Source organism: Chlorocebus sabaeus, chromosome 20 (assembly GCF_047675955.1).
Source record: "Chlorocebus sabaeus isolate Y175 chromosome 20, mChlSab1.0.hap1, whole genome shotgun sequence".
NCBI classification, from domain to species: Eukaryota; Metazoa; Chordata; class Mammalia; order Primates; family Cercopithecidae; genus Chlorocebus; species Chlorocebus sabaeus.
The window spans coordinates 102,149,078-102,165,226 of NC_132923.1; the positions used below are offsets into that span (position 1 = coordinate 102,149,078).

Sequence of the window (16,149 nt, forward strand, 5' to 3'; positions counted from 1 at the left end):
GACTTAAGATTCATAGAATTGGATAAATCATAATTCTTGGTTTATGGTTCACTGTCATCAGTGCACATGGACCTGTTATTTGTGTATGAGTATATATCTGTGGATATTTGTAAAAGAATGTAATAAATGCCTAGAATTCCACAACCCAACTCACGAGCTACAAGAGCACTCTCCCTGATTCTCCCCTATCCTACAACTCTGCCTCCTCCTCTCCAAATTTGTGATTTATACTCTGGTTTCTCTTCAAATTGTATAAATTTTTTGCCTTTTACCAAATTTGTGATTTACATTCCCTGTGTTTTTATAGTTTTATCAAATGTATCTGTGGCCCAAATATTATTCAGTTTTAGTCACTTTATGGTATATATAATCTTCTGGGACTTTTCAAAAACCCCTCAATGTTATATTCACTTAGATTTATTCATATTTTTGCATGCTGTATGTAATCTTTCATTGTGTGACTATTCTATGATTATTTTATCCATTCTTCTGTTAATGGGCGTTTGGTTGTTTCTAGTTTTCTTTCCCCTACCACAAACAATCTTGCTATGAATACTTTTGTATCTGTCTCTTGATTAAATATGAGCAGAAGTTCCATTGGGTACATATTGATAACTAGGGGTGAAATGCTAAGTTTTAAGTGTATGTAAGATTAGTAGTCAGCCAGTACACATCAGCAGAACTATTGGCTAGCATCTGGTTTGGCTGGATCTGTTCTGCTTGGTCAGTCCCATGCAGTACTCGTTGTTAAAACTTTGAATGTTATCCCTGAGGGACTATGAATGGCAAACTTTGCAAGCCAAATTATTTTAAAATGATTATTCTAATCTATACACCACCAAAAATGTGTAGGAAATCCTGTTGATTCACATTCTGTCCAACAGTTGAGATTATCAGATTTCTTACTTTTTGCCAATCTGATGAGAGCAAATTGGTTTCTCATTCTGGTCTTCATTTGCGTTTCCCTTGTTACTAATAAATTTGAGCATGTCCTCAAGCGTGTATCTGCTATATGTGTTTTCTCTGAGAAGTTCCTGCTTAGTTATCTTGCTCAGGTATCTTATTCATGTATCATGTATTTTTCTATTTGATTGCCTTTTTCTTATTGATTTGAAGGAGTTCATATTAAAAAATAAAAAAAAATCCTAGATCCTGATTCTTGGCCAGTTATGCTTGTTATAAATAGCTCCTCCCCATTTATAGTTTGTCTTTTCACTTTCTTTAAGATGATTTATGAACAGAAGTTCCTAACTTTAATATAGTCAAAGGTATCCAGCTTTTCTTTCCTAGATAGTGCTTTTTTTTTTTTTTCAATTTGTTTAAGAAAATCTTCTTAATTCAAGGTCAGAAAGATATTTACCTATACTTCTGTGATGGTTAATTTTGTGTGTTAACTTTAGTGGGTCATGGAGTGCCCAGATACTTGGCTAAACATTATTTCTGTGTGTGTTTGTGAGAGTGTTTCTGAATGAGATTAACATTTAAATTGCAGACTGAGAAAGTAGATCACCCTCCCCAATGTGGTTGGGCCTCATCCAGTTCATTGAAGCCCTGAGTGGAATAAAAAAACCGAGTAAGAAAGAATTCTTTTTCTCTGCTCGACTGTCTTCAAGCTGGGACATCAGTTCTTCTCCCGTCTTTGGACTTGAACTGGAACTCTACTGTTAGCTCTCCTGCGTCTCCAGCTTGCCTTACTGCAGATATTGAGACTTCTCAGCTTCTGTAATTGTGTGAGCCAATTCCTTATACTTATCTATCTACCTGTCTGTCTATCTATGCATCTATGCATCTATCTATCTATCTATCCATCCATGCATACACACACACACACACACACACACACGCATGTACACACATTTGTTGGTTCTGTTTGTCAAAAGAACCTAGACAAGTGCAACTTCTTTTATTATTATTATTTTTTTTGACACAGAGTCTCCCTCTGTCACCCAGGCTTGAGTGCAGTGGCACAATCTTGGCTCACTGCAACATCCACCTCCTGGGTTCAAGCGATTCTCGTGCCTCAGCCTCCCGAGTAGCTGGAACTATAGGTGCGCACCACCACACCCAGGTAAATTTTGTATTTTTAGTAGAGACAGGGTTTCGCCATGTTGGCCAGGCTGGTCTCAAACTCCTCAAGTAATCCACCCACCTCAGCCTCCCAAAGTGCTGAGATTACAGGCGTGAGCCACTATGCCTGCCCGCAACTGCTGTTAAGAGTTTTGCATTTGACATTTAAATCATTAACCCAATCCAGCTGGAGATGAATTGTGTATTGTGTGAAGTAGGAATTCAATTAATTACTTTTCAAAACGGGTAATCCTTTTCCCTCCTTTTTCCACTTATCTGCCATGCTGCCTCTGTTACACATCTAAGTTCCACATATAAATATGTTTTTGAGCTCTCTAGTCTATTGTACTGATCATGTTGTCTCTCTGAGCCAGCACCACATGGTCTTGATGCTATATCTTTTTAATAAGTACTGATCCTGATAAGGCAAATAACACCTCTTTATTCTTCTTCTTCAGAAGTGTTTTGGTTAATTAATGAAATCTCCTAGTACCCGGTTTGAAGGTTTTAATACCATTTTGAATTAAAAGCATTCTGAATCCTTGGAAAAAATGACTATTTTGTACAGAAAATGCACAAACTGAATTGAAATGCTTTCTTATATTAAAAAACAAGGAAATTACCAAATATGGGCTTGTGAAGGACCCAGCAGCCAACTTAAAGAAACTACCTTTGGTCAAATTTGGGAAAAATAGAGCATAATAGAATACCTTCAGTGGATTAAAAGATATCAAACATGTTTAAATGCATGAGTTCATTATCTTACCAAAGGCCAGGCACGGTGGCTTATGCCTGTAATCTCAGCACTTTGGGAGGCTGAGGTGGGTGGATTACTTCAGACCAGGAGTTCAAGACCAGCCTGGGCACCATGGGAAAAACCTGTCTCTACAAAAATTACAACAATTAGCTGGAGGTGTTGGCATGTGCCTGTGGTCCTAGCTATTCTGGAGACTCAGGTGGGAGGAGCATCTGAGCCTGGGAGGTTGAGACCTCAGTGAGTCGTAATTGTGCCACTGTACTCCAGCCTGGGTGACAGAGTGAGACCCTGTTTCAAAAAAAAGTTATAATTTTACCAGAGAAAATCCCACAAAATCCTTATTAGTCACCTTTGTAATATGCAAGGGAACTATTACTTTTATTTCATTTTTATTGAGTTAAAAAAGACACATACTAAAGTGCATCTTAAAAGTATAGATCTTAATATATACAACCTAATGTACAATCTTAAATGTATTGACTGATGAAAATTTACATGTATGTATATCTATGCAACCATTACTCAAAAGATATGTAAGATATATCTACTAATGGAAATATACAACATTACTAATGAAATCTTGCCTAAAAATTGAACCTGCATCTGATCAAACCTCTAAAATGAATTACAAATTTACAGGAAATATAGGGGATAGATAAATATGATAAAACTTCAGAGGCAAAACCCAAACTGGGAAATTCTCAGGATAAACAATTTGGTTTCTTCAACAAACACAATTGCTGGAATAAAAAAGAAGGCGGGAACCTACAGATTAAAAAAGACTTAAGTGGGCCGGGAGCCATGGCTCACGCCTGTAATCGCAGCACTTTGGGAGGCTGAGGTGGGTGGATCATTCGAGGTCAGGAGTTCGAGACCAGCCTGGCCAACATGGTGAAATCCATCTGTACTAAAAATACAAAAATTAACAGGGTGTGGTGACGCATGCCCGTAATCCCAGCTATAGGGGAGGCTGAGGTGGGAAAATTGCTTGAACCCAGGAGGCGGAGGTTGCAGTCAGTCGAGATTGCACCACTGCCCTTCAACCTGGGCAACAGAGTGAGACTCCGTCTCAGAAAAAAAATAAAGACTTAGATGACATCAATTGATTGCAATGTATAAGAAGAATCAGAGAAATTTGATTGGATATTTAACTAGATATTTAATGATATTATGATATTAAGAAATTATTAAAATTTTTAGATGTGGTAATAGTATTGTGATTATGTTGAACAAAAATCTCTTTTATTATAGAGATAGCTACTAAAATATTTATCGATAAAGTACTATGTTTAGCAATTGCTTCAAAATAGTACAAAGAGGGGAAGAGTAGAAAATACAGATTATGGCTGGGCATGGTGGCTCACGTCCGTAATCCCAGCACTTTAGGAGGCCAAGGCAGGTGGATCACCTGAGGTCAGGAGTTTGAGACCAGCCTGGCCAAATGGTGAAACCCTGTCTCTACTAAAAATACAAAAATTAGCTGGGCCTGGTGGTGCCCATCTGTGGTCCTAGCTACTCAGGAGGCTGAGGCAGGCAAATCACTTGAACCCTGGATGCGGAGGTTGCAGTGAGCTGAGATAGCACCAGTGCACTGCAGCCTGGGCAACACAGCAAGACTCCATCTCAAAAAAAATATATATATATATAATATATGCATAGATTAAACAAAACTGGCTAAGAGTTTATCATCACTGAATCTGGGTAAAAAACACATGGGGAGATATTTTTCTATTCTATTTAAAAACTGTTTGAAATTTGTCATGATGAAAAGTTAAAAAATTGTAACTTAGTTCCTGGTTCTTAACTTTTTCATACTAATTTCAGAATCAGGTTATCAAATTGCATGTATTTTGATTGAAATTGCATTGAATCTAGGGATTAATATTGGAAGAACTGACATCATTGCAAATTATAATTTTTAAATACACGAATGTGAAATATCTCTCCACTTATTAAGTATTTAAAAATGACTCAGTAAATATTCATAATTTTATTCATCTTTCGTTATATTTATTATTAAATATATAACTTTTTGTAATGATTGTAAGTGGTATGCTTTTAAAAATTATGTTTTATTATTGTGCAAATATAAACATGCAAATGACTTTTGTATATTGATATTTTATCCAGATTCCTTGGTAAGTACAAGTACTCTAACAATTTGTTTAGATTCTTTTTTATTTTCCAGGTGAATTTTGTGTCATCTGAAAATAATGATAATTTTATTTTTTTCCTTTTTTAATCCTAATATGCATGCACCTAATAAAGTAGCATTAAAATATATAAAGAAAATTTAATAGGGCTACCATAGACAAGAGGTAGACAAATCCTCCACTATGGTGGGAGATTTCAACACATTTTAAAAGTTGTTGATAGGTCAAACAGAAATTTAGTAAATATGTTGAAGATATGAACAATGAAACTGAAAAACAGAGGCTTAACATATACATAATTCTGCTTTTTACGGTCAGAGACTACAAAATCTTCTCCAGAATTGTCTTAGTTGTCCAATTGCTGTGGAAACTTGGTAGTGTAAAACAACTACAAGTATTTCTTATTTCTTATTTATTATTTCAGGAATTTAGGAGTGGCTTAGTTGGGTGGTTTTGGCTTAAGATTTCTCATGAAATTCAGAGAGATGTTGTCAGGAGCTGCAGTCATCTGATGGCTTGACTGGAGCCGAAGGATCTGCTGTCAAACTGACTCACTCACATAATCACAAGGTTGGTGCTAATGACTAGAAGTGATGCAGGACAGATGAACCCCCAAATTGGGGCTTAGCCCAGGAGGGTCCTTGGCTTCACCAAGGAAGGAATTCAAGGGCTAGCAGTGGTGTTAGACAACAACATCTATTGAATGGGCCGTGCACAGGAGCAGCAGAGGTGCTGCTCCTTGCAGAGCAGGGCTACCCTATAGGCGGTGTGCCCAGAGTAGCAGCTGAGAGGCAGTTGTGCACTCATATTTATACTGACTTTTAATTATGTGCAAATTAGGGGGCAGTTTATGCAGACATTTCTAGGAAAACGGTGTTAACTTCTGGATTCATTGCCAGGTCAGGTCATTGCCGTGGAAAGGGACAGTAACATCTAGGTGCAATGGTAAACTGACATGGCACACTGTGGGAGGCATGTCTTATAGAAAGCTGCTTCTGCCGCAGCCCTGTTTTAGATAGTTGTCTATTTGGTCCCGTGTCCCCACCTCTGGAGTTGAGTCCCACTTCCTGCCTCAGAAGGAGGGCTCAGTTCTGCCCCATGTAGGTCTGCTTGAGTGTCTTCATGACATGGCAGCTAGCTTCCCAGAGTTAGCTATTGAACTACCTCAGACAGCAAGGTGAAAGCTGCAATGTATTTTATGATCTAGCCTCAGGAGTCATACACTGTCATTTCTGCAAATTCTATTGCTTGTACATATTAGCCCTATTATCCAGTGTGGGAGGAGGCTACCCAAGGCCAGACATACAATGAGATGAGAGTAAATGAAGCCACCTTGGAGACTGACAGCTGCGAACACACACAGAACATTTACAAGCCTTGATCACATACTAGTCACAGAGCAAGTTTCAACAAACTTCAAAGAATAAGTACCATACAGGCAAGATTCTTTGAGCACAATTCAATTAAGTTAGAAGTTAATAACAAAAATATAAACTAAATGTTACTATCTAGAAATGAAAAATACACTTCCAAATAACTCATAGGTCAAAAAAATCATAATATGGATTTAAAAATACTTAGAACTAAATGATAATGAAAACATGAGATGCAGTGAAAACAGTTCTTTAAAGATAGTTTATAGCCTTATATATTTATATTAAAAAAGAAGAAAAGCTGAAAATTAAGGAATTATATTTTCAACTTAAGCAATTTCTTAATGAGTAAACCCAAAGGGCGTAGAAAGAAGTAGATAATAAAAATGAGAGCAGAATCAACAAATTAGAAAAGATATAACAGAGAAAATCAACAAAGTTAGGAAGCTAAGCATTTGATTCTTTTTCTTTTTGAATAGAGACAGGGTCTCACTATGTTGCCCATACTGGTCTTGAACTCCTGAGCTCAAGCAATCCTCACGACCTTAGCCTCCCAAAGTGCTAGGATTACAGGCGTGAGCCACCACACTTGGCCTAATTCTTTTTTTTTTTCTTGAGAAGGAGTCTTGCTCTGTCACCCAGGCTAGAGTGCAGTGGTGCGACCTCAGCTCACTGCAACCTCTGTCCCCCAGATTCAAGCGATTCTCCTGCCTCAGCCTCCTGAGTAGCTGGGACTACAGGCACCCATCACCACACCCTGCTAATTTTTGTATTTTTAGTAGAGACGGGGGTTTCACCATGTTGGCCAGGCTGGTCTCAAACTCCTGACCTCAAATGATCCACCCACCTTGGCCTCTCAAAGTACTAAGATTACAGGTGTGAGCCACCACACCTGGCCTAATTCTTTAAAATGATTAAAATATGGATCTCTGGCAATGTGAATCAAGAAAAAGAAAGCAAGTACAAATAAATATTATAAAGGAGGACATAATTATAGGTAAAGCAGATATTTAAATGATAGAATAATTTTATAATAACTTTATGGCAATACATTTGGAAACTTAGACAAAATAGACATATCCTTTAAAAACACAATGTATGGCTGGATGCGGTGGCTCACGCCTGTAATCCCGGCACTTTGGGAGGCCGAGGCGGGCAGATCGTGAGGTCGGAGATCGAGACCATCCTGGCTAACACGGTGAAACTCCGTCTCTACTAAAAATACAATAAATTAGCCGGGCGTGGTGGCAGGCACCTGTAGTCCCAGCTACTCAGGAGGCTGAGGCAGGAGAATGGCGTGAACCCGGGAGGCAGAGCTTGCAGTGAGCTGAGATTGCACCACTGCACTCCAGCCTGGAGGACAAGAGTGAAACTCTGTCTCAAAAAAAGAAAAACAAACAAACAAACAAACAAAAAACCCAAAAAAACCCCACAACTTATTAGAAGTGGTTGAAAAAATAGAAAACCTGAACTAGTACTTTAGATAGTCCTGTGACATGGTTTGACTCTGTGTCCCCACCCGAATCTCATGTTGAATTGTAATCCGCAGTGTTGGGGGAGGGGCCTGGTGGGAGGTGATTGGATGATGGGGGTGGATTTCCCCCTTGCCATTCTCATGACAGTGAGTTCTCATGAGATCTGGCTGTTTAAAAGTGTATAGCACTTCCCCCTTTGCTCTCTCTCTCTCTCCTGCTCCTACACATGAAGACGTGCTCATGTCCCCTCTGCCTTCTACCATGATTGTAAGTTTCCTGCGGGCTTCCAGTCATGCTTTCTGTACAGCCTGCAGAACTGTGAGTAAATTAAACCTCTTTTCTTCATAAATTACCCGGTCTCGACGAGAACTGGGTGATTTACAGCAGTGTGAGAACGGACTAATGCATCCTGTTAAGGAAATAGAAGCAATAAGAAAAAAAAATTAATGAATAAACACCAGTTCTACAGATGAAACACATGTCTTACACAAATCTCACAAAAACTTACAAATAACGGATCATTCCGGTCTTACACAAACTTTTTCAGAGAAAAAGAAAAGAGGTGGCTGGGCACGGCTACAGATTAGCTGGGCATGGTGGTGCACACCTGTAATCCCAGCTACTTGGGAGGCTGAGGCAAGAGAATCGCTTGAACCCTGGAGACGAAGGTTGCGGTCAGCCGAGATCGCACCATTGCACTCCAGCCTGAGCAACATGAGTGAAACTTTCTCTCAAAAAAAAAAAAAAAAGAAAAGAAAAGAGGTAAAACTCCCCCAACTCATTCTACAAAGCTAGACTAACCTAGATGCCAAATCATAGGTAACAAAGACAGGAAAATGTCAGACTTATTTTTGTTTATTAATATAGATGCAAAAATCCAAAATAAAATATTCAGATTGAGTCTGATGGTATTATCTGTGTAAAATAAGTCATAACATTCTATGAGTGAGTTGGGTTTATCCCAGGAAAGTAAAATTTAATATTAGGAAAATCTCTAAATATAACTGAACACATTATATGATCAAGTGAAAAGATCCAGCCTTTGATTAATTTCAACGTACATTTGATAAAAACTCTCAGTAAATTAGAAATCAAGTAGAACTTCATTCACCTGATCAAGAGGGGTCTCCAAAAACCCTATGATAAATGTCATCCTAAAGAAGAACTATCAGAAACATTAAAGTTATGAACATGACAAATATACCCACCATCACCACTTCTGTCCAACATTATACTCTAGGACCCAGCCAGCACAATAAGACAAGAAAAATAAGCCAAACGAGCAAGATTATTTTATTTCTCTAAATATACTCAACATAGTTATTTTACATTCTGTGTCTCATAATACTATTAGTTGTTATTTGCAGGTATTTTTCTACTATGTGTTGTTTTTGCTGGTTGTATCAGTTAGGTTTCTCCAGGAAACAGAGCCAGTGGTCTATATGTAGACATATCGAAGGGGATTTATCAGGGGAATTGGCTGACACAATTATGAAGGCCAAGAAGTCCAACGATATACTGTCTAAAAGCTGGAAAACCAGGAAAGCCATTGGTATAATTCAGCCTGAGCCCAAAGGCCTGAGAATTGAGGCAGACAATGGTATAACTCTCAGTTTGAGGCTGAAGGCTTGAGAACCAGGAGCTCTAACGTCCAAGGGCCGGAGAAGATGGATATCCCAGCTCAAGAAGAAAGCAGCTTTGCCTTGCTCTGCCTTTTCCCCTCTATCTGGGACCTCAATGAATTGGATGATGCCTGCTTACACTGATAAGGTCGGATCTGTACTCAGTTTGCTGATTCAAACGCTAATATCTTCTGGTAACATCCTCACAGACATACTGAGAAAGAATGTTTCACCAGCTATCTGAGTATCCCTTAACCCAGTCAAGTTAACACATAAAAATGAACAATCACATTGTTTCTTGTTTACAGTGCCATGTTTCCTTGTTCAGTGATAGACATTTAACTGTAAGTCATTCATTTTATTTGGAATTTTATCTGTGGAAATTATTTGAGGCCCAAGACAAAGATTTACATTTGCTTCTGCTGGGCACCTGAGGCACTACCAGTCTGGTACATTTTATACCAAATTATTGGCTTGAGTTTTTCCAGATCCTCTAGGTAGAGTGGATCTGACTGCATATGGTGTGAAATCTAACTTGTAGTAATGGATACTCAGGAGGTGATGCTTCCTTCCTACACTCATTACTACTGCCGAGGTTTAAAGCATGCAATTTTCTTACAATTTCCTAGGTTTGAGGATGGGGTGAGTTTTTTCTAGCTCTCCTGTACATTGAGAGTACAGCCCTTTGGGGTTCTAAGCTTATGCAGGGGAGTATGTGACCATGTTTGGCAGACTCGGGTTTTATCTTTTATCTCTGGTGCCCTGAGAGATCATGAAAACTGAAGTTAAATTTCATCTGTCAGCAAATGACCCTGTATTAGTTACTAAGTGCCATAATATTGTGGCATAATACCATACCATACCAAAGCTCAGTAGCTTAAATTAATGAGTATTCATTATTGCTCAAGAGTCTTCAAATTGGCTCGACGGTTCTTCTCATTCAGCTGGTCTCACTAATGTGTCTGCAGTCAGCTGTGGACAGGTGGATATCTCTGCTGCTCTTGCCTGGGCTCTCTCACATGTTTGGAGATCTGCTGGCTACAGGCTGGTGCATGATGATCTTAGCTGGGATGGTTGTGATGGCACAGCTCTCTTCCACCTTGTCACTCATCCTCCAGCTGTCTCAGGCTTGAGGCTTGTTCTTATAGTGAAGGCAGGAGACCAAAAGAAAGAGTAGAAGTATTCATGTCTCTGAAGGCCTAAGCTTGGAACTGGCACACCATGATCTCTTCCAGATTCCACTGGCGAAAGCAAGTTACAAGTCCACTCAGATTTAAGGGGTGGGAAAGCAGGGTCTGCCGCTTTTTTTTTTTTTTTTCTTCCTCCTCAGAGATCCTTGTTCCAAAGAGTCCACCTCTTGATGCAGGGAGCTGCAAAGTCACAGGGCAAAGGAGATGGATTCAGGTGGAGGCAGAGAATTGATGCTCTTTTTGCAACTCATCTATCACAGCCCCCAAGACTAAAGTTGGCTTCAGTGCTCTGCTTACTTCTCTGGTTCTGCCTTTACCTAGATTTTGGCTGGAGTGATTCTTATTTTCTTGCCAGCACATTGATACATTTAAGAATATTAAAAAATATACATATTTATACATATATATTCTCTTCTTTATTGTGTTTTAATAAAAATTATTTTATTTTTGTTTTGTTTTGCTATTTATCATGTTTTCAGTGGGAAGATCAAACAAGGCACCTGTCATACTGTCTGACTGACACTGGGTGAGTCTCTGTCTTTGCACATGTGACTGTCTACCTGAAAGTCTCTCTCCCAATCTTTGAGACTTCACTCAAATGCTGCTTTTGTGCTTTTTTTTTTTTTTTGAGATGGAATCTCGCTCTGTCATCCAGGCTGGAGTGCAGTGGCGTTATCTCTGCTCACTGCAAGCTCCACCTCCCAGGTTCACGCCATTCTCCCGCCTTAGCCTCCCGAGTAGCTGGGACTACAGGTGCCCACCACCATGCCCGGCTAATTTTGTTTTTGTATTTTTAGTAGGGACAAGGTTTCACCGTGTTAGCCAGGATGGTCTCGATCTCCTGACCTGGTGATCTGCCTGCCTCTGCCTCCCAAAGTGCTTGGATTATAGGAGTGAGCCACCACGCCCAGCTTTTTGTGCTTCTTTGTCTGTCCTCTTCACCTAGGCAGAGCTAGGCCCAGGGTGAGCCCCTTGTTCAAAAATTATTAACAATTTTAAGACAGTGACAGCAGAATATTCTACTAAGAGTGATGCCCTTCTACATGTGGAGTTCTGTACAACCACACAGGTCACAATTCCATGAAGCTGGCCCGTATAGTAATTATTGGTTTACATCTCCATTTCCCTTACTAATCACTGGATGGCTATGAGAGAACGCTGACTAAGGTAAGCCTGTCTGATTAATCTGTATGCCCCCAAGAGGCTAGCAAGGTGCCAGGTATAATCAGTAAAGGGTTGTTGAATGAACAAATGAAAATAACATCATGTTCTCAATTCTAAAATGCACCAACTCTGATAGCTTTAACAGAAAGGTAGAAGAGTCATATTAAATGTCCTCGTTTATTGTAAGATGCTTTCCAGTTTCAGAATAGTTTACAAAATACAGGTCTTAGAACTGCGAAAACACTGTGGTGCTATTTAGCATCCTCTGTGATGGCTGTTCTTTTTTTTTTTTTTTTGAGACGGAGTTCCAGGCTGGAGTGCAATGGCACGATCTCAGCTCACTGCAACCTCTGCCTCCCGGTTTCAAGTGATTCGCCTGCCTCAGTGTCTGAGTAGCTGGGATTACAGGTGCCCGCCACCACACCAGACTAATTTTTGTATTTTGGGTAGAGACGGGGTTTCACCATGTTGGCCAGGCTGATCTCGAACTCCTGACCTCAGGTGATCCGCCTGCCTCAGCCTCCCAAAGTGCTAGGATTACAGGCGTGAGCCACTGCGCCTGGCTGTCGGCTGTTCTTTTTTTTTTTTTTTTTTTAATCTTTAAGACTGAGTCTGGCTCTGTTGCCCAGGCGGCAGTGTGGCACAATCTCAGCTCACTGCAATCTCCGCCTCCCGGGTTCAAGCAATTCTCCTACCTCAGCCTCCTGAGTAGCTGGGATTACAGGCACATGCCACTGCACCCGGCTAATTTTTTGTATTTTTAGTAGAGACGGGGTTTTACTATGTTGGCCAGGCTGGTCTTGGACTCCTGACCTCAGGTAATCTGCCCCCCCTCGGCCTCCCAAAGTGCTAGGATTACAAGCGTGAGCTACCGCGCTAGGCCTGAGGGCTCTTCTTATGCTCCACGGAAAGTGAGATGTTTCCTTCAGTTCTAAAGTAGGTTCCTGGGAACAACTTTCTCTCTTATTTTCTCTGACATTTGCTCTTGACTGAACCCTGGGCTGGAAATGGTCTGCAACCTCAGTTCATGATTGAAGACAATGAACTGTTCTTGTGAGCAGCAGGGTAGGTGACCAATCCACTAGTCTCTTACCAGACTTCTAGGTCTCCCTTGGGAGGAGGGCTCTCCAAGCCCCTTATGTTAGTTAATATAATGTGGCATCTTAAAACCTCATCTCCCTGAGGAAAAGAGGTCTTGGTTCCCAGTTGTAGCTCTTCTGGGTCTTTAGCTTCTCCGTCCCCTGCCTCGGTTTCCCCCTTTATACAGGGAGGAGAGCCGGTGGCTCCACAAGGAAACAGAGAGCAGGAAGTTGTTGGGGTGCAGGGTGGGGGCTGTTGAATCAGAACAACTCCAAGGTATGTTCCTAGAGAGGTGGGCAGTCTCCCAAGCCTCCGAAGCTCACACCTCACCACCCCAAGTTTTCAAGATCGGAAAAGGTAGAGGAGGGAAGAGGGCCCACTGAACCTCCACCCCCAACTTTCAGCGCCGGAGGCAGTGTTCCCTCACACGCACCCTGGAAAGCCAGAATCCGGAGCCACCCCTTCCCCCAAGTCTTCAGCCCCTCCCCCTGCGGCTTCCCCACCGCGGCCCCCTCCCCCCCATTACAGCATCGCTCTGGGCGCCAAGACGGATTCAAGCCAGGGGACTGCTGCAGTCAGCTCTCCGCCTCTCGGCTCCCGCAGCCTGTGTCCGGGCTCCGCAGCCTCCAGCTGTGCTTCGAACAGTCCCTTTCCCCCGACCCCGACACCGCCACCGCCACGGCACAATCCCAGGCTCAGGGCCCACAGGCGGGCGGGCACAGTGGGCACAGGCGGGGGCCCAGCACAGGCTGCAGGTACAGCGGGGCTCTCCCTCCACACTGGGGATGCCTCGGCTGTACGGACTGTGGGTGGGGGATGCCTGCCAGCGGCTCCGAGGCCGGGCACAGCGCCCCATCCTGGCAGGGGCTGGGGCAGAAGAAGAGGGGCCCCCTGACCCCAGGCCAGTAGCTGAGGTCGGGCGGCCGACTGGGAAAGCCCGAAGGAGAGTCTCCTAAGCGGACGGGCCTGGGAGCTGTGTGTGACATTCAGGGCGTGACTGCGCCTCGGCGGGGGGCGAGACCCGGTCAGTGAGGCTAAGCTGGCCCCCGGCCGCCCGCCCGCCGCCGGGCTTGGGTCCCTGTGCCCAGGTCGGCTGTGCGTGGCCGTGACACTTCGGGTGCCTGTTCCTGGGTCCCCGGGGAGGGGGATCTCATTCCTGCCCCTACGCTGGGCGCCCCCAGCACCGTCGCTCAGCGAGGTGGGCGCTCCTCGGGGACCCCGGCGGCCGCCCGCGGGCGGCGACCTCGGCTCTCCTGGGTCCGCGCGGGGGCGAGGAGCTCGGTCCCCCTCCCTCTCCCTCTCCCTCTCCCGGCTTGGTCGCCCTGCGCGGGGGCGGGGGCGGGGGCGGAGCGCGCGGGCGGGATCCCCCCCGCCTCCCCTTCCCGGTCCCCGGGAAATCCAGCCTCCGTGGCTTGGCCGCCTCCCGCTCCCGCGCCCGCTGCCGCTCGGCGCTCGCTCGGGGCTCCGCAGCCGGCGCGGCCCCTCAGCTGGGGGCTCCGCAGTGCCGGGCCCCGGTCCCTGCCCGCCTGCCCAACGCCGCAACGCCCCCGGCCCGGGCCGCTGGCACCATGTAACCCGGCCGTAGCCCGAGCCGGGCCAGGTAAGCCGCGGGGAGGAGTGGGGACGGGGCCGCGCTTGCGGCGCCCTCTGCAGCGCCCCCCAGGCTCGGCCCGGCTGCGGCCCGGGCGCCGCCCACGCCCCGGGCTCCAGCGGCCTCGGCTCCGGGCCCCGGGAGGGGGGAGGGGCTGGGCCTCCTCGGCTGCCCCCGCCCCTGCCCCGGCCTGGCTGCCAGCGGGCCAGACCCGAGGGGCGGGCGGGGACCACGCGGACCGCGGACCCACTCTCCCGGTCAGTGCCGCGGGGGCAGGCCAGCCCCGGCCCAGCCCTCGCCCGCTGGAGGCTTGGGTCTGGGAGGGAGTAGCCCGCTGGTTGGGGGGGGAAGTCGTAGTGTTGGGGAGATCCGGAGAGAAGTTTCCTCTGCAGGTGTGTGAATGTGAGTGCGTGTCGCTGTGTGTCTGTGCCGAGTGTGTCACTGTGTGGGTCTGTGGGTGATTGTGTGTGCCGGTGAGTGTATGCCGTGTGTGCGTGTGCCACTGTGGGCGAGAGTGTGTGTGCATGTTAGTGGGTGTATGCAGCGTGAGTGTGGAGGGTGGTACTGTGTATGTATCTGTGGACATGTGAGTGAATGAGTGTGTGTTGTCCCCGTGTGTGTCTCTGTGAGTGTGTGAATGGATGTGTGTGCCGGTGTGACTATCTCTGTGAGTGGATCCCGGTATCTGCCCTGTGTGACTGTGTGTGTGTGTGCGAGTGTGCGCGCGTGCGTTGGCTGTGTGAGAGAGAGTGTATCTGAGCACGGTTAACTCTGAATCACCCACACCTGTGCTTTGTCCCCCCACCGTCCTCCCATTCCTGGTGGGATATAGGACAGGGAGATGAGACTTTTCCGAGGTCAGATCATCCCCCCTTCTCTGGGGACCCCTGACCCTTCATTCCATTCAGGCAAGAGCTATGTGGCACTCCCCATCTTGGTCTCTACCTTCACCTACCTCGGGGGGTGCCCTCTGGGATGTTGCTGGTCATGTCCTTCCTGCATGCTGAGGTCCCTGGTGGGTGGGAGGGGGGATCTGGGGTGAGCTGGAGTATGTGCCTGTGTGTGCTGCTTCTCCTTTTGGGGGTCTGGGAACTTGTGTCATCTCAATAATGCTTCACCGAGGGCCTTTTAGAGCTAGGAGATGAGGAGGCCAGGTGGAAGCGTCTGCCCTGTTAGTCATCAGAGCAGGTGGCGCTCTCCTAGACTTCCAAGTCCCAAGCCTTCAAGTTCTGGGTCATTGGTTCAGTCCACTGGCTCCGGGTGGGTCTGTACTAAGCTCTTTGAAGTAATAATAATAAAATAATGCCCTCATATTAGTTCAGGGCTTTTGAAAATGCTGCCCTCTGAACTCTTCTTATTTCCCCAACAGCCTTGGGAAGCAGGCAGGACAGGTATCACATTAAGCCATATGAAATTGCCAATATTCAACTGTTTTTATTTAACCTACAAAAACAGCAATTTCACATGGTTCAACCAATTATAATGCCGATTTACAGATGAGGATGTTGAGGCTTGAGAAATGAATTGCATTTCCCACAACCACACACTGCTAGTCAGTGGTACAGAAAGACTTCAGCCCAGGTCTTTCAGTGACCCAAAGCACTGGGCTGGGCCAAGGTTAGAGAGTGGTACTTCCTGGTGTGCTCTCTCTGACCCTGGGGGCACTGCCCTCTACCT

At 44.7% G+C, this 16,149-nt stretch overlaps 1 protein-coding gene across 1 annotated transcript in view; it reads left to right on the top strand.

Moving 5' to 3' along the window:
- Positions 1-14,281: 14,281 nt before the first annotated feature.
- Positions 14,282-16,149, top strand: part of DLGAP3 (DLG associated protein 3) — a 67,076-nt gene continuing 65,208 nt past the window's right edge. The window contains exon 1 of the mRNA XM_073007516.1: positions 14,282-14,481. The gene's annotated coding sequence lies outside the window, so the exon portion shown is untranslated. The remainder of the gene's footprint in view (positions 14,482-16,149) is intronic.